The 26550-nt window shown below is 37.5% G+C and overlaps 1 long non-coding RNA gene across 1 annotated transcript; it reads right to left on the bottom strand.

Moving 5' to 3' along the window:
* Positions 1-215: 215 nt before the first annotated feature.
* On the bottom strand, positions 216-11000 carry LOC141408308 (uncharacterized). Its single transcript, XR_012421983.1, has 2 exons — positions 9790-11000; positions 216-1527 (listed from the first exon to the last, which is right to left on the bottom strand). It is a non-coding gene; the product is annotated as an uncharacterized lncRNA (long non-coding RNA).
* Positions 11001-26550: the final 15550 nt, after the last annotated feature.

The raw sequence follows: 26550 nt of genomic DNA, 5'->3' as shown, positions 1-26550 counted from the left end.
CAACTCTGTGTTAGTCTTTGCAACTTGCTTGTACAGAGCATCAAAGCCAGAAGTGAGAGATTAGGGCCTTCTCAGGTTTTCCCTATGCACATGAATGGCAATGTGCATGCACACGGCCTTCTGGATTCCCAGAATCATGTCGTAGCTTTTCAAAGCCCCCGTTTGTTTTTCTTTTACCTTTTGTCAACCTTAAATAATGAGATTTAGAACATATGATTAAGCACAGAGTTTATTCAAGCACAGAGCTTGAGGATAGCCATACGAGAAACACAGGCTCTGAATGAATGGGCTCAGCATTCCCCAAGTGGAGGAGTTAAGGTTTCACTTATCTAGGTAGAAATAAAGAAGTTTCAGCAGAATCACAGCATTTTCCATACAAGACCAGGTGCATGTGTCGCAGTGGTTTGGTTGGTTACAGATTGCTACATTCCAGGGAAGATTATTACTTTTTGACCCCAGGTAGTTCTGCCTCTGGTGTGTTTGGTCTTAATTACTTATGGAAAAAAAAAAAGGCAGAAGTTGGCAGCTGCATGTCACATGTCTCAGGCTGCATAGCCACATTCCTTCATGGCTCAAGATAATTTAAAGTTCCAAGAGATTTAAGCTTAAATTAAGTTTAAGTTATTTAATTTTACAGTTCTTTGCTACCCCAAATTACCTTCCTTGCCATTTTCAACTTCTAGAGGTTTCCTTCATACCTTGACTTGTGACCCCTAACTTCCTCAAAGTCAGCAACGTAACATCTTTATATGTTTTTTTCTCTCGCTCCTGTAGTTTGAAGTTTGTGTATGTTAAATTTTTTACACTTATATTTATTATGGTATTCGTAATTCACTCACAAGTTTTCTGTAGCACAACAGATTAGTGCTATTTACTTATAGTAAAAAATACTCACAAAATTCCCTAGCACCCAAATTTTTTCTCTTGAGGTGACGTGATAAAAGACGGATGTCATCCTACATGTAAGGGATTCTTGCTGTAGGTGAGTAATCCCCTAAAACGTGAATCTGAATGTTTAAATATAAGATAAACATGACTGCTCACCCTTCCTCTTCTGAGAGCCTTTTTGGAAACATAATGGAAAAGATCTTAGCTTCTTACTCTAACCCTTTAAAATGTAAAATATTTCCATCAGGAGAAAGACAAGATTCATGTCCCCTGCTCTATAATTCAGGAATATCACTATGTTTCTGGAGTTTTCTCCTCCCCGCACCATTAAAATGTAAATATTCCAGGAAGCTAAAATTATCTGTTCAGTCATAAATTAACTTCTAAAGCTTGTCTGTCTTTTAGCCCAGATTCGAAGTTTCAATAAATTTGTTTAGTAAGCTCTAATGGTCCAAAAATATTTCACAATTGTCACGAGACATTTCCGTTATTCTTGGACCACGAACCACTGGTGTTCCCAATTACATTGGGTGCTGGAGATACAGAGTGGAATCTTCTAAATCCTGCCATCTGTTGCATGCCATAGTTGGTTTGGTTCTCTATGACTGAGTCATGCCCCAGTCCATTTGCATATGGAGCCTGAAACAGATAAAAAGGAAGTTGGTTTCCATTACCCTGATGTGTGTGCTTCATATATAAAATAAAGGTGCTAACAAGTAGTAAGAGTAATAATGGTTAAAAACAAACAGTTTAGTAAAACTGAATGCCTATATGTAGGAGACTGATTAAATAAACTATGGCAATATGCATACTCAGAATATTATGCAGCTATTTAAATAAATGGAGTTAAATATTAATATATTTTACTAGAAATAAATCTACGATATTTCAAATGAGAAAAAGTTAAAAATAATATGTAGCATATAGGGCTTCCAGCTCATCTTGAAGATATAGGAAAGCTAAAAATGTCCCACACTTAGGAGAAAAAAGCAGGATGAAATCTAAATTAAGAATTTTCCTTGAACTTTTTCAGAGAAATGAAGGACACATAACTGATGTGAAATCTGAGGAAAAACAGATACTTGCAGAGAGAAACAAGTGTCACCTAAACCATTAAGTTAATGATAGTATACAGCCAGTCCTTGCATCTGCTTCCACACTGCCTCTGAAATGGCCCTTTAAAAAATTATGTTAAGGCGCAGTGGCTCAAGCCTGCAATCCCAGCACTTTGGGAGTCCGAGGCAGGCGGATCAGGAGGTCGGGAGATCGGGACCATCCTGGCTAACATGGTGAAACCCCATCTCTACTAAAAATACAAAAAAAAAAAAAAAAAAAAAAAAAAAAAATTAGCCGGGCGTGGTGGCAGCTGCCTGTAGTCCCAGCTACTTGGGAGGCTGGGGCAGGAGAATGGCATGAACCTGGGAGGCGGAGCTTGCAGTGAACCGAGATCACGCCACTGCACTCCAGCCTGGGCGACAGAGCCAAACTCCGTCAAAAAAAAAAAAAAAAAAAAGGCTATTTATTTAAATAGTTTTGATTAAACAGACATCAGAACTGACCCTTTACAATTCTTAAAGATGACAAGAAATAGAAGGAAATAGCTATTTAAAGAAACTCCTTACTGGAGTATGAAAACTGAAACCCTGTCTCTACTAAAAATACAAAAACAAAATGAGCCCGGCGAGGTGGCGGGCTCCTGTGGTCCCAGCTACTCGGGAGGCTGAGGCAGGAGAATGGCGTGAACCCGGGAGGCGGAGCTTGCAGTGAGCCGAGATCCGGCCACTGCACTCCAGCCTGGGGGACAAAGCGAGACTCCGTCTCAAACAAACAAACAGACAAACATACAAACAAAAAACTGTTCTTCTCTTGACTTTATATGATTTTTCGTAGGACCTCTCAGAGTCAGATACCCTGACAGTATAAGCAGTGAAGTAGAAAATAAAAGATGAATAAACATAATATATGTTATAAATATATATGAGCGACTCACCAAGAAATTGAGATAATTTTTTGCTATTTCCCTAAAAAGAAGCATTACTGCTTATTTTGGTCACTTATTATTTTCTTTTATAAATTGTCTAAAAAGCTCAGTGTAGAGGCTCTATATTAAGCTTCAGTAAATGGGCACTTATAACTGGATCCAGTCCACAAAACTGCTCCAGTAATTTTCTCTCTCCTATATAATTGTCATTTTTGTCTTCATTGTCTTGGTGGAAGTGTTTATTTGTGCAATAAAAGAGACTATCCTATGAATGAAAGAAATTGGCAGAGCTTTTGATATTAACTACCTGTATCAGTTCATAGTTTCCCCTGCCAACATTTCTAAAAGTCTCTTATATGTGTTTTTGATAATATCTTAATATACTACATTGGTAATTTTTTTACATGTTAGTTATATCAAAATTTAATAGCAAATTTTATATTCTATAGATATATGTATGTCTGTATATATGTTTATTAGATTTTAAACTTTATAGACTAAATAGATTCAGACCTCATATTCTCAGAACAGGCTTGAAAAATTCTTTGGTTCCATTCAAACTTTGTGGATCACATTTTATTTATGGCAACCCACATGTGGGACCATGATGAACGGCTTCTTAGTTTGCACCTTACACAAAAAAACCTCACTGACAGAATGAGTACAGGCTGAAATTCAGTTTACTCTGTATTTACCATGCTTCATGTTTTTAAGTTGTGTCAGGTGAGAGAGGAAAAGTTACTTTATTCTTCACAGAAAGCCATCAATTCACTAATTTAAGACCTCTCATGTCTAAGCCCTCAAGTCTGAGTCCTTCCAGGAAGTTAACCCTTTTCTAATTTGTACAATGGCTTGATATAATTGGTGACCTCTTCTGTATTCTTAAACAGAGATTTCCCATAATGGTTTACAAGTGTGGTGGAATATCAGACCCCATCAGCTCTTGGAATGGAAAATAAGCTCTCAGACAAATCTAAGACCTACCAATAATAAAGACAAAAACAAAACAACAACAACAACAACAACAAAAACACATCCCTATTATAGTGAATAGACTTGGACTTTAAGCAACTGAATTATATACTAAACAAATAGAGAATTTGTACCAATATTTTCAAAATCAAAATAAAATATAATGAAAATTCTAGAAGTAAAGAGAATTAGTACTAAATAAAATTTATCTAGAAAAAATAAGATATTACATGTGCTTAGAAGCAGATTGCATGTAGCTGAAGAGAGGATCAATGAACTGGAAGATGATTCTGTAGGAAATACTTAGAGTAAAGCACAGACAAAAAAGAATAAAGAATAATGAAAAGGGAATAAGAAATGTATTTTGTGTGTGTGTGTGTGTGTGTGTTTGTTATACTGAAATATCTAATTCATTTTTTATTGTAGTCACAAAAGTCTAAGAAACAATGAGACAGAAGCAATATCTGAAAAGATACTGACTGAAAATGTTTAAAACTAGTGAGAGATATCAAATTGCATACTTCAAAAGCACTATAAACTCTAAGCATAAATACCAGAAACAAACTAATACAGCTTTCAAAAAGAATATAAAAGAAAAAATATATAGGCATATAAGAATAGAAATACAGAAAGCCAATGACAAATACTTAGAGAGTAGACAAAGCCAAGGATGGATAAAAACCAAAAGGCACATTATTATCAAAGAAGCAATAGTAAGACTGGCAATTAACTTCTTTTAAAACATGGGAAGCCAGGAAACAAAGAGCTGAAAGAAAATAAAAATAACTGGTGAAGTGGTATTCTATACCCAGCTAAATGGTCCTTAAAAAAATAAAAGTAAAATGAGGACATTTTCATGTAAGAGAAAACAGAATGTATTGTTAGCAAACCCACAGAAAAAGTGATACTAAAGTAATTGTTTAGGCAGAAGGAAAATGAACCTAGGTGTAAACAGAAATGCAAGAAAGAATAAAGAGAAAAACAAAGGGTAAATACTTTCATAAATCTATATGAATATTTACTGTACACAATAATAGCAATAAGAAAATCATGTGGAGTTTAGATATACATAAATTTAAAATTCATGAAAATAGCACAAGGAGCAGTATAGTTGAATTTAAGGAATTTAAGCCTCTTGCTTAGTCTGGGAAGTGATAGGAATATCAATTTATGTTGAATTGTAATAAATTCAAATAGCATATTTAACCCCTACAGCTGGATATATGCAAAAATAACAGAAACATAATCTATTAAAAAGAAAATAGTTGTATAATACACACCATATCACATATGCAAAAATGGAAAATTATTAACTATAATAACAACTAAAAGTATTTTGAACAGAAAAAGTAAAAATAAGTAAAAAAAAAAAGAAATAAAATGCATTGTTGAATTCTTCATAGCCTACCTTCAATAATACTTGTAAAATGATAATAATTTAATTATCTAATATTGATGCAATCAAAAATAATATTTGGCATAAAATCTAAATATTTCACAATAGAAAGTCATTGGATCATACTAAAATGGAATCATTAAAAATACAGTATAGAAAAAGAAATAACAATTATAATAAAAGTAAAAATTATGGAAGTCTAAATCATAAGGCATGACTAAAACTGTTGAAAATTATGGCCTCTGGAAACTGGAGACTGAAACAGAAAGGACAAGGTCCTGGTGAATTTTCATTGTAAGGCTTGTGGAAATATTTGACTTTGGTGAAATGAAAAAATCAAATTCAAAAGAAAAAGAAATATAATGAATTTCTTCAAGAATGTGTACGAAAAAGAACACAGACATTTAAGAAGCTCAGACGATTAAAAACGCCAAAGATTAGTAATATTTCCTTTCAGTTAAGTATAACAAATGAAATAGCTCCCTAGTTAGAAATTGTTGTGATAATTTCAACAGATAACAAAGAGAAAGAGCAACTCTTTGATTTGAACTTTAGTTCTCTCTTTTAAGATTAACAGACTTTTCTTCAAAGTAGAAATGTTAGAATAATTTTCATTTGTATCCTATGAGAAGAAAGGAGACATATTAACTCCTTTCCAGAATCACTAACAAAGCCTTTGAAAGAGAAGTCCTTGAACCTGTAGGAAAATAAATTACCAGATTCCGAAAGAGAGGAAGAAAATGTAATGTCGAAATTTTAGAATGTTTGATAAATTTCCTTAAAATTTAAAAATAAACTTTGTGAAGATTTTGAAAGTATATTACTGGCGAGTTAGCACACATTCATATTCCAGATAGGACAAAGAACAATCCACTTTCTTCTGATGAGGGTGTGCCTTTTTATTCGAGAGGCCAAAACTTCTGCAAGGACTTTTGCCTGCATTTTGTTTGTCATGTTGGATTATGTAGTCATTTATTCAACAATAAATTATTTACTTTCCATCAAATGAGGCATAGGTGCAAGATACTAATGGTAAAGAGTAAAACATAAACCCTCCCAGTAATAATATGACAATCTAGAGATGGAGGCCAAAGGCTAAATAAATAATTACAATAAAATATATTACATCTTATGATATTGATGTATGAAATTTAATGGAAGAACCTAGCTGGGTCCTAAACAATGTGAGAAATGGTCCCCAGGGGAATAGAAATCTAAACGACTTGAAGGATACATAGGAACAATCATGTGTTAGGCACAAAAAAAGGATATACTGAGTCACCGAAGTGAGGTGAGTGCAGCACATTTCATTGAAAACAGCACTTGATGACCAAAGGCTCTGGGATGAGGCACTGGCTTGTATCCTGGGCAACCAGCTATTTGCTTAGATACAAAAACAGGGAAGACATACTGAGAGGGGACTATCATGAGTCTAGTCTGAGCATGTGAAGTTTGAGGGCTGTGATTTATATAGATCTATGTATTCAAGTTGGGAAATTAGTAGATAGCTGGATATCAGCTCTGGAAGCCATGAGTAGTTACGGCATGAAAGCAGAGTTTGGGGAGCCATCAAGGTCTAGATAGGCATTAAAGCTACAGGAGTAAATGAAAATTTCAGTAGGGGTGGTTGTGGAATCAGGACAGATCATGGTTTAAGATGGATTCTTGATGAACACTAACTTTAAGGCAGTGATTCTCAAGGGAATCCCCTGACTTAGAAGCAATTCGATGCTTGTTAAATCTATAAAACCATTGTCTCTTATGGTGAGGCCCATGCAATTTATATTCATATTAAAGCTTTGGAACTAGTGATCTGAGGGCTTACTAAAGGAAAAAAACTCAGGAGAAGGTTTTAAAGGGAAGAATTAGGGAAATTTAAGGAAAAACAAGAGGATAACATCGTTTCAAAAAGAGGCAGTGATCAATAATGACAAATGTGATTGAAAGTTTGAGTAAGAAAGGTAGGAATTGCTATTGTGTCAGACCCAGATATTTTGTTGGTATCTCTCTGGTAAATGCAGTTTCAGTGGTGTCAGGGAATCAGGAGACAGACTGCCCTGAGTGAAGGGTGGGGATGGAGCAGGAGGGAGGGAGGTAGTTGGAGGAGAATGAGTGAGTAGCCTTGTAGACACTTTAAAGAAGCCTGGTCATGCAAAGGTAAACCAGAGATATAAAAGTGGCAGCAAAGGGGGTAGCCTTTTTACAAGATGGGAGAGACTTGGATGATCACAGGAAGAGATTGAGAGAAAGGAGTTAGTGATAGGGGCCTAGGCTTCATGAGGGTTGGGATCCAGGGCTGATGTGGAGCAAATGGTATCTGAGAATACCCAGCAGCCCACCTGTGGTGACAACAGAAAAGGAGGAAGGTGAGTTGGATTTGGAAATCTCTCTGGCATTTGAAAATTTGATGGCAAGATTTTTCATATCTCTCTTCCATCAGATTGTTTTACAATTATTTTGGAGTTTCTCTTTTTTCTCCTTTGGTTGAGTGTCCTCTTTTGTATGTGCAGTATTTATGTTAGCTTTCATTATCCAAGATTTCAGTCAGACAACTTTTTAAGATGAACTGAGTGGTAAAAAAATAAATAAATAAATAAAGTACTTTGAAATAAATTATGTAGCATAAAATTATCTGGTTCTGTTTTTTGTTTGTTTCTTGCTTTTGTGGAAGTCAACTGTAGATCAGAATATTCTTAGCATTAGCAATATGTGTTTTTTACTAATTCTCAAAATATTTCTGATACTGTAATCTACTTTGTTTTAAAAGAAACTCTGTATCCGTTCTCAATCTCCAGCAGAGAACAGAAACTCAATGTAATTTTTTTTTTTTTTGAGATGGAGTCTCGCTCTGTTGCCTAGGCTGGAGTGCAGTGGCACAATCTCGGCTCACTGCAAAGTCCACCTCCCGGGTTCACGTCATTCTTCTGCCTCCCAAGTAGCTGGGACTACAGGTACCCGCCACCATTCCCGGCTAATTTTATTTTATTTTCTTTTGTATTTTTAGTAGAGACGGGGTTTCACTGTGTTAGCCAGGATAGTCTCGTTGACCTTGTGATCTGCTGCCTCGGCCTCCCAAAGTGCTGATATTACAGGCATAAGCCATCACACTCGGCCACTCAATGTACATTTTTAATGAGTGAAGGAACAAATCAACCTCACCCCTTCCAATTCTTCCTCTAAATGGATCCTGCCTCTTATGTTTACACCTAGGTTTCTAACTGGGGTGACTGGGAGTCACTTGAATAATTAACCTTTGTAGAGCCCCTGCTATTTGCCAGGCGTTATGCTAAGTCCTGAAAGTTTAGGTTAATTTAAAATTATCTTCATCTCACTCCTGCCTCTCACCACTTGCATCCTCGGATTCTAACTCAAGCTAATTGTACTCATAAATGCCCCTGGGTTCTTGCCTTTCCGCCTCTAACCACTCTGATACTGCTTGAGTCTGTTGCCTCATGCTCTCTCACCGGACACCTGGCCAGCCTCCTGTCCGAGCCCAGGCTGCTTTCTTTTGTCACTCCTCCTACCTGTTACATTCCTCTTAAAGTTATCCTCCAAAAATATCCAATACATTCATGTCACTGATCTGATTCTAAAATGTTCATTATTCTTAATTAGTTTTTGGATAAAAATCCTAAATTCGAATTCTGAATCCTAATTCCAGATTCGTTTTTAGGATAAACACTTTCTAGCAGAACCACCCTTATTCTGGCCTTCGGTGGTCTGTCATTTCTCAGCTCCCTCCCAGGACACATCCCCTCCTGCCACCCTCACATTCTTGTAGCTCTCTAAGTCATTTCAAGTCCCATGTCTTTGCCTCTTTTTGGAATACGCTTCCTCCTCATAAATTTCTGCCCATCCTTTTATTTTTATTTATTTGTTTTTTTTTTTGAGACGGAGTTTCGATCTTGTTTCTGAGGCTGGAGTGCAGTGGTGCGGTCTCTGCTCATTGCAACCTCTGCCTCCTGGGTTCATGCAATTCTCCTACCTCAGCCTCCTGAGTAGCTGGAATTACAGGTGTGCACCACCATGCCTGACTAATTTTTGTATTTTTAGTAGAGAGAGGGTTTCACTATGTTGGCCAGGCTGGTCTCAAACTCCTGACCTCAGGTGATCTGCCCACATCGGCCTCCCAAAGTGCTGGGATTACAGGAGTGAGCCACTAACCCTGGCCTCTGCCCATCCTTAAATTCCAGATCAAATATCACCTCTTCAGTGGAACTTGCCTCTTTTCCAGGTGCAATTACTTCCTATTTCTGCAGTGACAGTCACCATGGTGTGCACTTTTATTTGCCTGAACAATGAATTCACTGGTTCCTCCAAGCTGGGGACATCCCCACCCATTACGTTTCCTGTGTCTAGAAGAGTATTTCTCACCTTCGATGTTACATTAATTTTCTAGGGCTTCCTTAACAAAATACCACAGTTGGGATGGGTCAAATACCATTTATTTTCCCACAGTTCTGTAGGGTAGAATTCTGAGATTAAGGTGTTGGCAGAGTTGGCTCATTCCAAGTGAAGGGTATGAGGAAAGGATCTGTTTCAAGCCTCTCACCTTGGCTTGTAGGTGACCATATTCTCCTGTGTCTTCTCACATCATCTTCTGTCTATGCACATCTGTCTGTGCCCAAGTTTCCCTGTTTTATAAGAACACCAGCCATATAAGATTAGCGGTCCATCTCACTCAATATTTAAGGAAAAACAAGAGGATTTTTTAAATCTGATCTTAATTAATTACATCTGCAAGCACCCTATTTTCAAATAAGTTCACATTCTGAGGTACTAGGGGTTAAGACTTCAACACAGGTGTGAGGGCATATCATTCCATCCCTAACAAATATGCTCAATGTGTGTTGACTTACTGAATGACTGCCTGATGAAGGATTAATGAATAAAGAGCTATCACTCTTTCCTTTGAAATATACCTCATACATAGTTTCCTTTCTTTCTCAATCCCACATGCTATTTTCTTCACTGTTTTACTAAAATGGCTTTTATTGATCTCTGCCATGTTGCCGTATTTGCCAATCTATTCTTCATAGAACTGTTAGACTATTCTGTCGTAAATACTCTCTACATCAACTCGTTTATCTGCTTAAGGTTCTACCATGGCTTACTTTCTCTTGCTTTTGTCTGTAATTACCCTCCTGAGTTTCAAGAAAAATTGTAATCTGAATCTATCATGTTCATTATACTGCAGGCAGTTGATACGTTTGACTTATATGAATAACTATCAATAACCTGTATAAATAAACTGAGATGATCAGGTCTTGAGAGAAACAAGGATGTAAAAATTGACCAATTATTTAGGTAAACATAATCTTGAAGTAGACCTGGGGAGTTTCTGGGGACCAGGAGGCAGAATAACCTATCAATCAGAAAAATTTGATAATGAAGAAATAGACAAATGCCAACAGAGTGACAGGAGGTCTAGAACAAGTAGCAATAGGTCTCAAAAGGCGAGTGAAACTCAGAAACAGGCAGTCCAAAGACAGGTGAAATTCTGAACTCCAAGTAGGTAGCCACCACAGGAAAGTGCATCCGTGGATTTAGAAGCAGGAGCCATCAACTTCACCTGAGAAAAACCAGAGATCAGTGCCAGAGGATTAAGCACAAGGGAGCCAGGTGAGAGTGATGAGTACAGTCAACCCAGTCCATTTAAGCTGGGCATAATATGAACAAAGTAGTAACATAGGAATGTTAGTGAGAAGCTGTGTTTATATACTCAATTTTCCCTCTCAACTAGAAAAGAAAAAAAATAAATAACAATATTGTGTTTGTGACGAATTTTAAAGAAATCCACAGAGGTTTTCTAGTCTGAAAAATGTACCGCACAGGGTGACACATTTCTGATACGAGAGTGAATATTTCCTAAAATATCTGTAAATTTTTGTGAAAAGCAATCACGGTCCTGCGGGAAATGTAGCATAGCAGACGGGAAGAGTGGACACAGATTTTGAGGGTAACTTCCCAGCTCCTTGTATGAGCTATTAGTCCTTTTTAGTGCTTAGGGTCTCTTCTACAAAAAAAAGGGGAAAACAGTTCCTGAGCTGAACTGTTAGCTTATGGGGTTGTCTTAAGAACCAAATGAAATAACATATGTGAGAATTGCTATATTGACTAGAAGGTGCATTTCAAAAGCATGCTGCCATGTCACCTTCACAGATAACAGCTTAGAAGTGGATAATAGTGAAATACTAGTAGTATGAGAACTATTATTTGAAATCTTTGCTGCTTAAAGGAAAATTCGACCACAAAGAGGTGTATGCTTTTCTACTATTCTTCCTTGGCTTTATAAAGGTTTGGCCCTCGTCCAAGGGGTGCAGCAGCTTTAGAGGAATGACCGAGATGAACAAAGGGCGAGAGGTATTACAGGAAGAGGAGGCATGCTGTGAATGCTGTGAGGACTCTTCTCCTCCCTCTGGTCTACCCCGTCCCCCGGCTCCCTCGGGTGCATCTCTTCCAGTGCGAGCTCCGCTCCTCTGCCAGTTCAACAGTGACAATATGAGATATTGCATCTGAAGAAGCACAGCCAAATATTTGATTTGGACGATTACACTGAAGATGCCTCATCACAACTGTGGGTGCCCAGATTACCAACTCCTTGCTCTTGGCTTCGGTACATTTTGCAGTGAGTACAAACTGCATAGAAGAGCTCGTTACAACACTGATGGAAGCGATCCCAAATGGCTGATGTGGAGTGTCTTGTTTGGGGAAGAGTTCACTGATGAGGAATAAGCTGAGGAGGCAAGATGCTGTTGTTTTTCCTGTCAAGGCAAATGGTACTAAGAACATGGCAAGCATTTTTTTTTTTCCTTTCTAACTTGGATTCAGAAATTCTTGGCGATGATAAAGCAATCGCTTTTCAGGGGAGATCACAGAGGAATAGTCACAATGACTCTTACCCTTCTCTCCTTGACATGTGATTGTCTCCATTTCAGAGAGCATCAGGGATGAAAATTACAGACCTGGGAGGGGTCTAGGTTTGGCTGTCTCTAGCACCCTGCTGTTTTCGTGTTTCTCTGTGATTGAAACATAAATAAAACCATTGTGCATAATTAGCACCAAATAATACCTTCTTTATGTTTTCATTCCACAAGGCATAATATCACTTAAACTTTACGTGGAAGCCCTTAGAGTTCCCAAAAGAAGAAAGCAGCTCAGAACTTCAGATATTCCTACATCTGCTTGAAATGAAAGGTACACTGTGTTTTCATTTTAGAAGCATAAAAATAAATTTCTCTTTCAAAAGTGTCCAATCTTTCTGTCATTAGAGCTTCAGTGACAATAGTAATGCCTGTAAAGTACAGAAATTTTGTTGAAATGCAAGATTGCTGATGCTTTGGTCACTATACACATACATGTAGAGACCACATACACACTACATTAATTATAAGAACAAAAATAGAGGTGCCTGCATCAATGCACAATTATGATGAGGTCCACATTTTATATGTACTGTTGTTTATGTTTGCAGGTATTCACATACATATGCATTTGCATATATACAGAAGTATATGCATATGCAAACTTGTCTGTATATGTAAATTGAAGTCTTTAACATTGTCTAGAAATGAGAATTGAAGTGGTCAAGTGTGTGTGTGCGTGAATAAAATTAATAGATTTCCCTCTCAACTTTCATAGCATGCCCTGAAAACAATCAAGTCGTATGAGAGGATTCTGGATAATATGCTTCTGCTTTTCAGTTAGTTCGTTAGCCCCATGCTAATCATGCTGAGGTCATAGGTTCAGTCCCCAGGTGGGCCATTTACATTTGCTCTGCTCCAAAGCACCAGACTGCACTTCCTACCCCACATCAGATATGATGAATGCACTGCACAGGGTTTGGAGGTTAGCATGCGAGCTCTGGGATTAGACTCGATGGATTCAAAGCCCAGCTGTCCATCTCTCAGGTGTGTGACTTCACACAAGTTACTCAACCACCATAAGCCTCCACCTCCCTATCTGTAAAATTTGAATAAAAATTTTATTTATCTATTTAAATGTTGTAGAAACGAAACAAGATACCATGGGGCAGAGCTTAGCGCAGTGTCTCAGGGTGCAATAAACAAGGATGACTGGAGGACAGGCTCTGGGGACAAGGGTGGAGCCTGGGAAGAGGTGGTGGAGGTAGTGATGACCACAGTTGGTCACAGCAGTACTAAGATTTTATGTTGAGTGGATCCTGTAAATTCCATCTAGTAATCATGATTCCATAGCAAATTTGAAACCCAGGATTATGAGCTTAAAGAAGTGGGTCCCTATAAATCCCAAATAAATGAAACAATGTCTAGCTTATTTCCCACCTTTTGTGAAAAAGTGAAAACACCAACATATTTAGTATCAATTTCAAAAAATATATAGTGAGCTTGTTACAGAAAAATGCATGCACAATACGAAGGTCATTAACTGTATCTTTCATGCATTTCTATTTGAACTGTACTTCTCTACTGAGTCTTTTCCACCAAAATTTCTTCCCTAATTTCACCAACTCCCACAGACGGCGAGCTCTAGAACTTCTGGTAGGAGATGAAGTCAGATTTAATTATTTTATCCAAAGTCCTAATTCATTGTAACTATGTTAAGACAATAAATAAGAAATCATGGTGAGCCCAAATATTTTCCAGACCTAAGTATGTAATTTGCCTATGTGACCAGTTACCTGATATCATTAAAACAGGGTCCAGATTCTTGTTTAGTTGGAGATGTGCTGTGAGCCCAAACTCTCTTATTTTTTTTTCTGCGTTTATTTGTGTTGATGAGTGCTGCAATTTCTTCTCACAGTTTTAGTTTGTGTTGCTTCTTTAGATTAATTTTGCCATATGGTTCTGATTTCTTCCCCAGAGAAATCAAGGTCACATATAAACAAAACCTCAGCTTGTTAAAAAGTAGGGAAAAATTAAACCAATCATTTCCCATCATTTTCCACCTTTATATTTGTTTCTCCTACTCAGATAATCATTTAAACAAAATCAACCTCTGATATTATAATTGTACATTTTATTAGCTGTAACATCATCTAAGTCTTAAAAAATTATCTTACAGAAGCAACAGTGTCTCAGAGACATACTTTCTAGCACTTACTAGAATCTCTTCACAGGATACTTTCTAGAACATTGTTGTCTGGAAAAGGCCCAGTGCAATTAAAAATATGTTCAGATTACCGATTCTTCATACATTTTACAACTATGTCTATTGGTGCCTGCACAAATGCATCCTTCTTTCTTTCCTTCACCATAATTTTCTCTAAACTTTTGTTTATTCGTTTTGTTTTCCATTGTAATACTAAAATAAAACAAAAATGAAATAAAAAACAGAATATCTGATTATTGTATCTTTAATAAAACCAAATAATAAAATTTTTCATTACCTTCTCACCTAATACTGAAACATCGAACTTTTCAAATCAGATTATAGACAAAATTTATGAAAGGATAGAACTTGTTTTCAACCCTAAGTATTATTTTCTGTACTGCTAAGAAATATAATTAACATCTAACAGGGGTCATAGAAATAATGGTAGAAATAAGAAAAGTTCCTGAATGTGGATTCATCTGCATTTTTTAATAGTAAAGAAATAAATACAACTACTATGAGATGGTGTTTACTGAGACACTGGTTAGACCCTGAAAGTTTTCCTGACAGTTTAATGAGGTCCCATGAAAATAGCATCTGGTGTATTAGATTTACAATGACCACACAGGAGAGTAAGAGCAATACATCTTGGGGTAGACAGGGCCAGATTTCTCCCCTCCATTTTCCCCCTGCCCCCAACTCTGCTAAAGCTTAGCTAGGAAGACCTGTAGGTATCTGCCATCACCAATAACTGTTTTCTGAATGCACTGTGGACACAATCAAAGCAGAGCCCTGAGCCTATGGGGAGTCAATAAAGGACGCGAGAGAAGGTGAGTGCATCCCAAAGTCCAGTGCAGTGCCTCCCCACTGCCTGCTTTGGTTGGGAACCATGATGACAGTGCCCATCTCCCCAGGCAGGCTCTATATGATCCTCCAGATATGGTATGTTTGGAGCAGGAGGATGTACCAAAAGACTATTTTAATAGAGAACAACATGACACTAATTTGGGGACTGAAACAAGAAGGAATCCAGTACGAATCAATACTTTTTCTACTGGTACATTTCAGTCATGAGCCAAGGTTGTAAAACAGTGTTACTATTTATAGCAACTATGAAGTGGATTCTTTTATGGCTTCAAACTTCAATGTTTAACTCACAAATGTTGTTCACAGCAAAAAAGGAATGAATACATGAATAGTATTTAATGGTAAATAATAGTTCAAGGGAGAGCAAAAAGCTACAGGAAAAGTGGTAAAGCTTCTCTTAAGACTAAATGACTATTGGAAAGTGGATTCTAAGTACTCACAGAGACATGGTATTGCCGAAGTCAAGAGCAGCTGAGAAGACATTTTCTGCGTCGTCAGTGGCTGAAGTGGCTTTGGATGGCCTTCCCTGCTATACAGCACCTACCATATTGTGATGATCAACAAATATTAATGGAAGATGAAAAATGCATGAAGAAATAGACAGAAGCCTAGTGCCAGAGGAGAGGAATTGAGAACTCAACAATGCTTTCACTTCCATTTTAAGCTGGATAAATATAAAGAGTTGGAGTAGTGTAAGGAAATCCTCAAAACTGAAACGATGGGATGGAAGAGAACAGGAAACTGAGAACAGCTTTTAATTATTCTAAACCTACTTACCACCACTTTATATTTTGAAAAATGCTTCATAATGATGTATTCCTTCCAATAATGCTGTGAACAGGAGGAAAAGTGAATGTAAATCAAAGGGCAACAGACGATCAAAATTACGGAGGACTGAGTTCAACCATGGGAAAAAAATATAAGAAAGGAGAAAAAGAGAATAAAAAATAAAATACCTACTCTACTTAAGCACAATAAATAAAATTTAACATGCAAACACCAGAAAAGAAAAGAAAATACAGACTAAGAACAGAAACTTGCTCTAAGTTCTCGTTTTGTTTTCTAAATTGGCACCGAAGGGCATAGTTACAAAGACTTTTGGTAGAGGGAAGAAAAAGTGTTTACTGTCACTTTAAGCAAGATACAGACTTCCCAAGGGATGACTCTTCCTGCAACCAGGTCCTCGCGTCATTTGTTGGAGTTCTGAAATTCGGGGTGTTCTGGAGCCAATGTACTGATGTGAAAGTGCACAGGGGAAAAGAAGGCTACCAACCAGCAAGACAGCAGTTGCTTTATTTACAGATAATCTTTATGTTAACAAACCATGGCTGAAAGTTACACAAATTAGAACTATGGCTAATTCCTTTCTTGAGAAACTCATTTGTTTTGTGTGTATTCATTTGCTTGTTTTTATAATGTTTTTAATATATAGTCATGAGATCTTTGCTATAGAGGGAAATAAAGGAAAGGGTAAGAGAAGGCAATCAGAAAGTGTTTAAAGAATGTAAAATTACATCAACGGATGTCTTTACTTTGGTAGAGCATTTATTGGGATAATAATCATAATATAATAAAAAGCTATTATTTACTGTTTTAACTCCTAATGTTTCATCAGAACTAGTATGCCCAACCACAACTGCCACTCAACTCTTTACACATACCAAGATGTATTTAACAAAGAACAATTTGATCCTTTAATTAATCAATTAAATAAATGATGATGGTGATAATGACAATGATAATGCTTATTTCTTTTTAAATGATGCATGTGATGATCATTTTAATGCCTAAAAATAAAATGGCTAGGTCAAAGACTACAGAGTTGTTACCAAAGGGAGAAAGCAAAAAGATGTCAGCAATAAAATTTCTTTCTTGCCAGTTAGAATAAAGTTTCTTTCATGCCACTTAGAATGGTGATCATTATAAAGTCAAGAAATAGGTCAGTGGGTCACACCTGTAATCCCAGCACTTTGGGAGGTGAAGGCGAGTGGATCATGAGGTCAGGAGATCGAGACCATCCAGGCCAACATGGTGAAACCTTGTCTCTACTAAAATACAAAAAAATTAAATTAAATTAAATTAAGCTGGGTATGGTGGCACACACCTGTGTATTTCCTTCATTAAAAACTGCCTTGGTTTCTTCATACTAAAGAAACTTACGTAAAGAAAAGAGAACCCTTGTATGTTGTTGGTGGGAAGGTAATTTGATATAGTCACCAGGAAAAACTCTCTGAAGGTTTCTCATCTTAAACATAATTATTTTATAATTTGCATTTGATCATTTCATTATCTCAACTTCTTGGGTGGGGGGTACATTCTGTATTTCTTGTTTCCGTGACTTCTTGGATGAGTTTTTATGTTAATTTCTTAACTTACGGTTTTCTGTTACCTTGCAGGAAGTTTAAGTTCAAATCTCAAACCCATGTGGGGCAGTCTCATGGTTATAAATTCTCAGCGGATGACATGTTTTTCCAGGCAAATCTCAGACCAAGACAAATTTCATTAATTTTCTTACCTTATTGAATGATGAATTTCCTTTTGCTAGTCTACATTTTTGCTAAAGGCAGGTCCATACCCAGCTTTAGGTAAGTGTCTCAGCTCCAATGCCTACCTTATCTTCTTCACTTCTTTGCCATTGAAATACACTTAGCTTGGTTACACAGACAAGCAAATGCCATCAGGAATGTTAGCACATCAATATTACTTATCATTTAGATTTTGTTTCTGGATTGTTTCGGGCTTTATGGATTTTCCTTTGTTTGTTGTAATGTCAGCCTTATATTGTTAATTATATTTTATTAACATACTTAGATTTATTTAGGTTTGTTACATAGGTACACACGTGCCATGGTGGTTTGCTGCACCCATCAACCCGTCATCTACATTAAGTATTTCTCTTAATGCTATCCCTCCCCCAGCCCCCTACCCCTCAACAGGCCCTGGTGTGTGATGTACCCTTCCCTGTATCTATGCATTCTCTCATTGTTCAACTCCCATTTATGAGTGAGAACACGCGGTGATTAGTTTTCTGTTTGTTAGTTTGCTAAGAATTATGGTTTCCAGCTTCATCCATGTCCCTGCAAATAACATGACTCATTCTTTTTTATGGTCAAATAGTATTCCAGGGTGTGTATGTGCCACATTTTCTTTATCCAGTCTATCATTGACTTAATTAGTTATAGCTCTTCCTTGAACAAGGGGAGAGTTCATATGAGATGTACTGGACACCGGCAGCAGCATAGGCAAGTTCTGTCTGCCCCAGATTTCTGACCACTGGGTGAGAGCTGAATCCTTCTTTGGGATATAGAAAGGGCTGTTGTACACAGTGTCCAACCAAAAAGACCCTCTCTAGAGGTCAGACAGTGAAAAAGGACAACACTGTATTCCAGAGGTATCAGACTCCCCAAACTCTGTCTGATGCTCCGACACTCTGTGGAAAATGGCCTGATTATATGACAATCTCAACCAGTAGAACAATTCTAAGCAACCCTTCTTCTCCTCCAATCCCAAGTCCAATGCCAGACTGTCTCAGGATATCATTTTTGTTTTTCATCATTAGCCCCTCACAGTAGGGGAAGACTTGTCATAGTTTACACTTTGAAGACAGGGAGTAAAGAAAGCACCTCGCTTTGGATTGAATTGTACCCCTCTAAAAGAAAGTTGTTGGAGTTCTAACCTCCAGAATCTGAAAATGTGACCTTATTTGAAGAGAGGGTACTTATAGAGGAAATCTGGTTAAAATGAGGTTCTCAGGACCCTAACCCAAACAACCGCTGTCACTTATTAATAGAGAGAAGACAATGCGAGAAGACTCATAGAGAAGACAAATATGTATGAGTCAAGGAACCAGGCCTGGAACAGATCCCTTCCTCAGAGCCCACAGAGGAACCCACCCTGCTAACACCTTGATCTAAAACTTCCAGCCTCCAGAGTGGCAAGACAATAAATGTGCAATTGAATCCTCCCAGTTTGTTGTACTTTGTTGTAACACCCCTAGCAGACGAATACACACATATTTACAATTCTCATGTTATTAAACTGATAATTAAATAGATTATATCACCCCAGACTTCAACCATATGATACTCCCGAGGAGCTAGAACTGATGCCTTCCATGGGTATTCCCAACATTTGGGTTGGGTCATAGGTGTTCTTCTAGCACCTATGCACCTTCATATACATTCTCATATTTGTGCCAGGACCCCTGCAACATTCTGACTCAGAGTGACCAATATTCCCAGCCTAGTTCATTGACTTCTCTTATTTTAGATGGCAATTACATCTAAATGCAACATTTTAGTTGTGAAATATATTTAAAAAATCAGCTCTCAGTAACTCATTCAAGGTACCTACAGAGTCGACTGAGGAATTTGAGAGAGAAAAGAGGAAGAATCAATATGTAACCCTCAGTCTAAGGACACAGCAATGTTTGATTTGGACAATGGAAGGTTGGAGAGATACTAGACAAAGTTCCCCAGGGCACTGAGGTAATGGCTTTCATATATAATGAAAACAAAATGAATAATTCCTAAATGGAGAAGCCACCTGGAAACAGGTTTTCCTCAAAACGTTGTCACCAAGTGCATTGTTTCCAGCTCTGACATGATATGCTTGGTCAAATCATAGAATCTCACCATGCCTCTGTTTCCTTACATACAAAATAATGGCAACATTTAAAGTAAGATCCTACCATAAAATTCTACAACTGAAAATACGCAAATCATCATTTCTAAAAACATAAGGTGTTCTTAAAGTATCAGTGAAATGTGATATCAATGAATAAAGTTTTATCGTCCGGTTGCTTTGAAATATCCAAACGTGAACGTTCAAAGATAAGTAAAGCTCCCTAACTTATTCTAAATTCAGAAAATGTACAGCCTATATCAAATAGCATTTAGCTTCTATAAACCATCTTATAATACAACAAAAATAATAATATAATGCATGGCATACTTATATAAGGCTTAGCTATCACTCTAATCTTTTTGCTTCCCACAAAACAATCTCTCTCTCTCTCACACACACACACACACATGCACACTCTTAAACACATAGGTGCATTCCCATACCTGCACTCATATATTGTATACATTTCCTGACAAATTTTCCGAAAGTGAGAGTAGAACAAATACTGATACCCTCATTGGGTTGCTGTAGAAGCTCAGGCACAGAAAGGCGGGATGATTTGCTTAAATTTATTAAGCACAGGATTGTGGAGAAAAAAAAAAAAAAGATGGATTAGAGTTCCCTGGCTCCCATTCCAATGCTCAGCAGTAGACTTTGATGTGCCCCAGCTATCATTCTTGGATGAAGCACACCAAACAAAGAAAAAGATAGGGTCATCCTTGATTGTACAAAATAGTTTTACTCCATTTCTTAAAAAAAAAAAAAAAAATAGGGGGGGAGAAAGGGTCCTGAGACGATGTCATTGGCTAATGCTGCCACGCTGTGTCCCTAGCACATTTTTTCTGAAAGCCTCCTTGATAAAGTGTCACTGCTTGACAGCCGAAATGCCTCTTGCTGTGTGGACTGAAAGCAGAAGATAACCAGCCGACATACGCTATGTCAATGGCGAGAAAAACTGTGTCTCTTTCACCTCCAAAGCCTGAAAGCCCTTTGAATACTTGGGCTGGGATCTCCTACGAGGAATCTATTTTCCATGTAACGGTGTGAATTTCCCACATTGAAACTAAATATTCATGACTTCCTGAAAGCGCTTAAGCTTCTGTATTTAAAAAAAAAAAAAGATTCTAAGTCCGTTTTATACATTTTGGACAAGCTAGTATTTGACATACTCTATATGTTCTGAATAGTATTATAATTTCAAATAAATCTCTACTGACATCATTTCAGTAATGTCATATCCTTAAAAACCATCTGATAGGTGAAGTGCCCTTTTCGTGGATTAACCAAATAGACACATGAGGGGGGATGTAGAAGAGAGAAGAGAGAGCAGGCCAAGAAGGCACGCCTTCTCATGTTCTTTGCTGGGATCCTTCCTCATCTTAGAGCCTCTTTTCTTTCTAAGCCTCTCACAAAGCTCCCGTGGAACTTCTTTATGGCTCAATGCCTGCGGCATTTCTCAACAGTAGTAGCATAGTACAGAGAGTTATTCCTGCTCTCTTCCTCTATCTGGGGGAAATACTAAGCAAAGTGTATTATACAAGCAAAACCCATTATGGGGCTGTCTCCTGGCCAAATTGAGTCAGGTAGGAAAATGAGGCATGTTTTAGGCAAGTAGCCACAAAGATGATTTTATGAAAGCAAATGGCCTTATTACCATGTAAATCTGTTGAAACGTCCTTTAGGATGTACTTCGTATTGGGAGAACCAAGCTTGTTTCTCTTTGTAGCATCCCCGCCCTCTCTTTTCCCCGGGAAATAGATTGATACTTCAAACATATTCACAGATTTTGTTGAACATGATATAGAAATCACTCAGATTCAAAGAGCCCAGCAAAGAACATGAGAAGGAGTGCCTTCTTGGCCTGCTCTCTCTTCTCTTCATGCTTGGTGTGTAGTTGATGGATATATAATTCTTTGATTCTATGTTTGCAAAATATCATTAAAACATCTAAGAATAAATATAGTTCTATTTTTATGAAGTATAATCTCAAAAGGTCAGGAATGGGAGAAGACAAAGAATCTGAAAGAGCCATTGTTTTTACTTAATGCTGTTGTCCGAGCCTTCAGAGATCTCTCTGTACATGCTTCTAATATTACTGTTTAATGTTCATAGGCATTTCTTTAAAAGAAGTATATTCAAAACTTCTTGGTTTTCAATAAAATATTAATTGTACTAGAAGGTAGAAAATAATGGTTAGAAACAAAAGCCAGTCTTCACTTTCGAGTTAGAATATGGTAAAGGAGAGAATTAAGGAAATGTGCAATTGCATTGCAGAAGAAAGAGTGCTATGGGAGATGAAGTTTTCTCTAATCCCTGCACATGGGAAGTGAGGAGAGGCTATTTCCCTCCAGGCTCCAGGCTTGAATCTTGAAGTTTCCACAAAGTAAAAAGGAGGATGGGAAATTGAACATCCAGCCCAAGCCCTGGTACTGTGAGTTCATGTTCAACGTAAGGCGAAGGACCTCCCATTTCAGACAATCCTCTCCGTGGTTGCAGGTTGGTTTACACAGGCCCTCTCATGCTCCCTCAGGGAAACACTTTCCTGCCTTTCCTAAATCTACTTCTCTCATTCTTTCTAGTCCACCCTTCCTTATTAATTCTGTCTTCCATACTCTTCCAGAATAGTCAGTATTTCCTTCAAAATACGTAACTCTCCAATCTAGACTTGCGTCTTGTTAACGAGTCAAATTGAGGAGACACATGTTTGAACCAAAAGTATCCAAGGGAAGTGAGTGGGTCGAGTCTCTGGAGAAGGCAAGATGAGAGTTGTGTGAGCAGGGGTGGATGGTGGGTGGTGGGATGAGAAAACAGCTCTTCATTCCAGGTTGTAGTTTCCTTTATTCTATGAGAATTAGAATATCAGCTTTATATGGAATCCTCAAGGATAATTTCCCATTAAAAACATTTACATGTTCATGAGATATCATTGCAACCTGCCCTATCTCAAATTAGAAAGCGGTTTTCCAGTACTGTAGTAAAGAATAGGTGCTATTCTTAATGTCTCTCTCATAATTTCTAAATATCTTCCCTGAACAGGAATAGAAGCCTGTTTTATAGAAGACATCATGGGTATGGTTAGTTATATGCCTGGATATACAAAAATACAGATTTGGGAGTTATTAATATCTAGATTCTAATTGAAGTCAGAGGAGCAGATAAGGTGACTTTCTCGCTCTAACTGGATGTATAATGAAAAAAAGTGCTCCTCTGACAGAATACTGAAAAGAACACTATATCTATTGGGCTTGGAGAAATCGATGTACGGACCAGGGAGATAAGAACTTTCCCAGATGTTCTGGCCTCAGAGAAGTTGAGATGAAGGCAGACAGAAGCATGTTCATGGGACTTGGTAACGAAAAATGTTTGAGTGGTTTCACTGAAGGCAGTGTGTAAAGTTGGGGAGTCAGAGCCAGGTCACAATGAATGGAAGAATGAATGGAGGACTTTTCATTTCTAGAACTATGGCAAATCAGATATTCTGAATAGTCCTCCCTACGGAAACAAGTAATCTACAGGCTGAAAACAAAACTGAAATGGAAAACAAAAACCAAAATACAAAAAATTAAAAAAGAAAAAGAAAACAAATATCCCTAACTCTTTAAATGTATTGCTGAGCAGACCTGGTATTAAATACACACACACACACACACACACACACACACACACACACACACAAAATGAAGTGAAACCAGGCACCCTAGGAGATAGGAAGTCCAGCCTCCATCCTGAGGGATCCCATCCGACCCTGAAATCTTGAGTTTCCACACTGAGAGTTACACAGGTCATGGGGGCAGATGGTAAGCCTAGGTCCAGGTCATGTAGGAAGAAATCTAACAGGAGATTTCCCACATAAACCTTGAAACTCAAAGATTTTACTCTCGAGTAAGGACAAAGGTAAAAGAGCAAGGTGAGAGAAGGTAAAGAACAAGGCAACATGTTGTTTCAAAGTTCATGCCGATTGGAAGGGGATAAATCTTTCTCCTGGGAATTTGGAACTACAAATGAGCCCTGACATAGGTTTTCATTCTGAATTCCCAATATGTATGAAGTCTAAAACTAAAGGAAAACAGGTTTGTAATGTATACAGGCAAATAGCAGAAGTAAAAGCAAATTCCTCCTAAGACCTCACAGAATTCTGAAACAGTTTTAGAAGAGGAATGGCTTATATTTAAAAATACTGAACAGCCACACGATAACCTGCACATGAATGTTTATAGCAGCTTTATTCATAATTGCCAAAAGTTGGAAGAAACCAAGGTGTCCTTCAGTAAATGAATGGATAAATAAACATTAGTACACCCAAACAATAGAATATTATTTAGCCCTAAAAAAAATGAGCACACACACACAAATTGAAAAGACACGGTGGAACTTAAAATGTATATTACTAAGTGAAAGAAGCCAATCTGAAAAGTCTGTGTTTCATACGATTTCAACTATATGACATTCTGGAAAAAAAAAAAAAAAAACTGTAGAAAGAGTAAAAAAAATGCTGAATTTAAAGGGATGGGGTCATGGATAGGTGGAGCACAGAAGATTTTTAGGGCAGTGGAACTATTCCATATGATACCATGATGGTGGATACATGTCATTATGCATACACCAAACCTATAGAATGTACACCACCAAAAGTGAACTCAGATGTAAACTATCATCTCTTGCTGATGATGGTGTGCAAATGTAGGTTGATCTATTGTAACAAATGTACCACTCTGGGGAGGGGAGTGTTGATATTAGGGGAGGCTGTATATGTGTGGGGCAGTGGGTATATGGGAAATCTCTGCAGTTTCCTCTCAATTTTGCTGTGAACCTACACCTCTTCCAAAAAAATAAAGTCTTTTAAAAAATTCACATAAAAAATAAAATAAAATAAACAGACAAAGAACAATGAACAAGAACCTTCAGAAAAATGGATGCAGTAAAATAGCCAAAGTATACCCTAAGGTGTAACACAGGGCTACAGAGAAGTCACGGGATGACTTAAATTTTCAAAGGAAGGACAACAATACTTGCTGCCTATCAGACTCAGAGTAAATTCCTAATCTGGTTATGGTTTTAATATTAGATCATGTTACAATCCTTTCAATGGCTTTATATTCTTGTGAGTCTGTGAAGACAGAAATTCAAGTGAACATGAACATCAGTGTGGAACAAGAAGAGATGCATCAGTGCCTGACCTTTTCCAACGGTTTAAGGAGTTGTAGACCACCAAATGGTCTTACTCGTAATTAGCTGTGGTTACTCATTATGAAATAAAATGGATACATTTTCTTTTAATTTGTGTGTATTATTTTTTCAAATAGTCTGTAGATTGTTAGAGTGTAATTACTTATTGAATTGTTTGAATCTACCTACTGGTAGATATTTCTCTTCATCTAGAGACCTGGAATTAATCATGAATGTAAGTTTGGGTCCTCTCAGCCGCAGATATTATTGCAAAGTTGGAAGCATAAGAGGTTTTGGTGGATAATGCCTGTGACAAATAAAGGGGTAAAGAGTGAGAGTAAGCAAGGAAAGCCTTGAGACTGCAAGGAATGTCTGGTGACTCTGGCAAAAGGAGAGGGAAAAGGAAGGAGGATGGGTAGGAGAAGACATAGACAACTGCATATCAGAGAAACTCTGTTAGCCCCATGGAGAGCTTGAGTAAAAGGATTGCCCAGGGAGGATACTGTGTTGGGCAGAGATGTTCAAGCCCCAATTCCCCACCACACTCAGCCATTGGCTGAAATTTAACTGCCTAGGGAGACTATGACTTGGCTCAAAGGCAGATACCAAGCAGTGCAGCTGGAGGCCACCACACTCTGCACGCCTCACAGCAGCTCTTCTTTGCGAGGATATCTTAGCATGGCTGTCTGCCCCACAAGCTACAGGGTATATGGAAAATACCCACTTCACCTTGCATATTCAGAGAGAAGCTCCTCCATGGTTCTCATGGGCTTCCTCAGCGGAAATGAGAAAAGGGAGGTTGTTAGGAGGAACTATATGCCTCCACCATTGTATTACTCTTGAAGCCACAACTGGTACTCGTTCTCTTCCCACACACTTCCTCTTCTGAATTACCCTCACCTTCAGCTTTCACCTCTACAGCTTTGAGTGGCTTGGCTGGTAACGTGACCCTAACCCCTAGTGTTGAGAATGTAAGCCCTTGGTCACCACACTCTTTTCTGGCCCAAGTGGCAATACTTTTTCATTCACAGTTGCCACTGGTCACGGGAATAACAAAAGGGGCCCAGGCGGATCACCTGGGTGCCTCCATATATTCCTCCTTTCACTGTGTAAAAACAGTCCTACCTCATCATACTAATCACTGAAGGAATATAAAGAGAAGGTTTACCTCCAAATAAGTACAGGAGGAGAAAATTAAAACAAAACAAAACAAATTCCACAAATCCAAAATATGGTAAGAAGGAAGGGAAAGAATAAAAGAAATACTGAAAATGTAGAAAAAATAAAAATGTAAGACAAATAATAAGAAGTTAAAAATAATTATAAAATTAACAGTGATCACAGTAAATATTATTAAGCTAGATTTTCAAATAAAAGATAAAAGTTTAAATATGTGTTGAAAAACAGAATATAACAAAACAAAAATAAGCAAAGTAAACATCTTTTCTAAGAGATATACCTTGAGCCTAAGGGTAAAGTAAAATCAGATGTCAAGACAAAAATAAAGATATACTAGGTATATATTAACCAAAGAAATCTGATGTAGCTACATTAATTTCAGATCAAATATGAATACAAAAAG

Source organism: Macaca fascicularis, chromosome 13 (genome assembly GCF_037993035.2).
Source record: "Macaca fascicularis isolate 582-1 chromosome 13, T2T-MFA8v1.1".
Lineage (NCBI taxonomy): Eukaryota > Metazoa > Chordata > Mammalia > Primates > Cercopithecidae > Macaca > Macaca fascicularis.
This window is presented reverse-complemented; position numbering and strand designations above follow the sequence as displayed.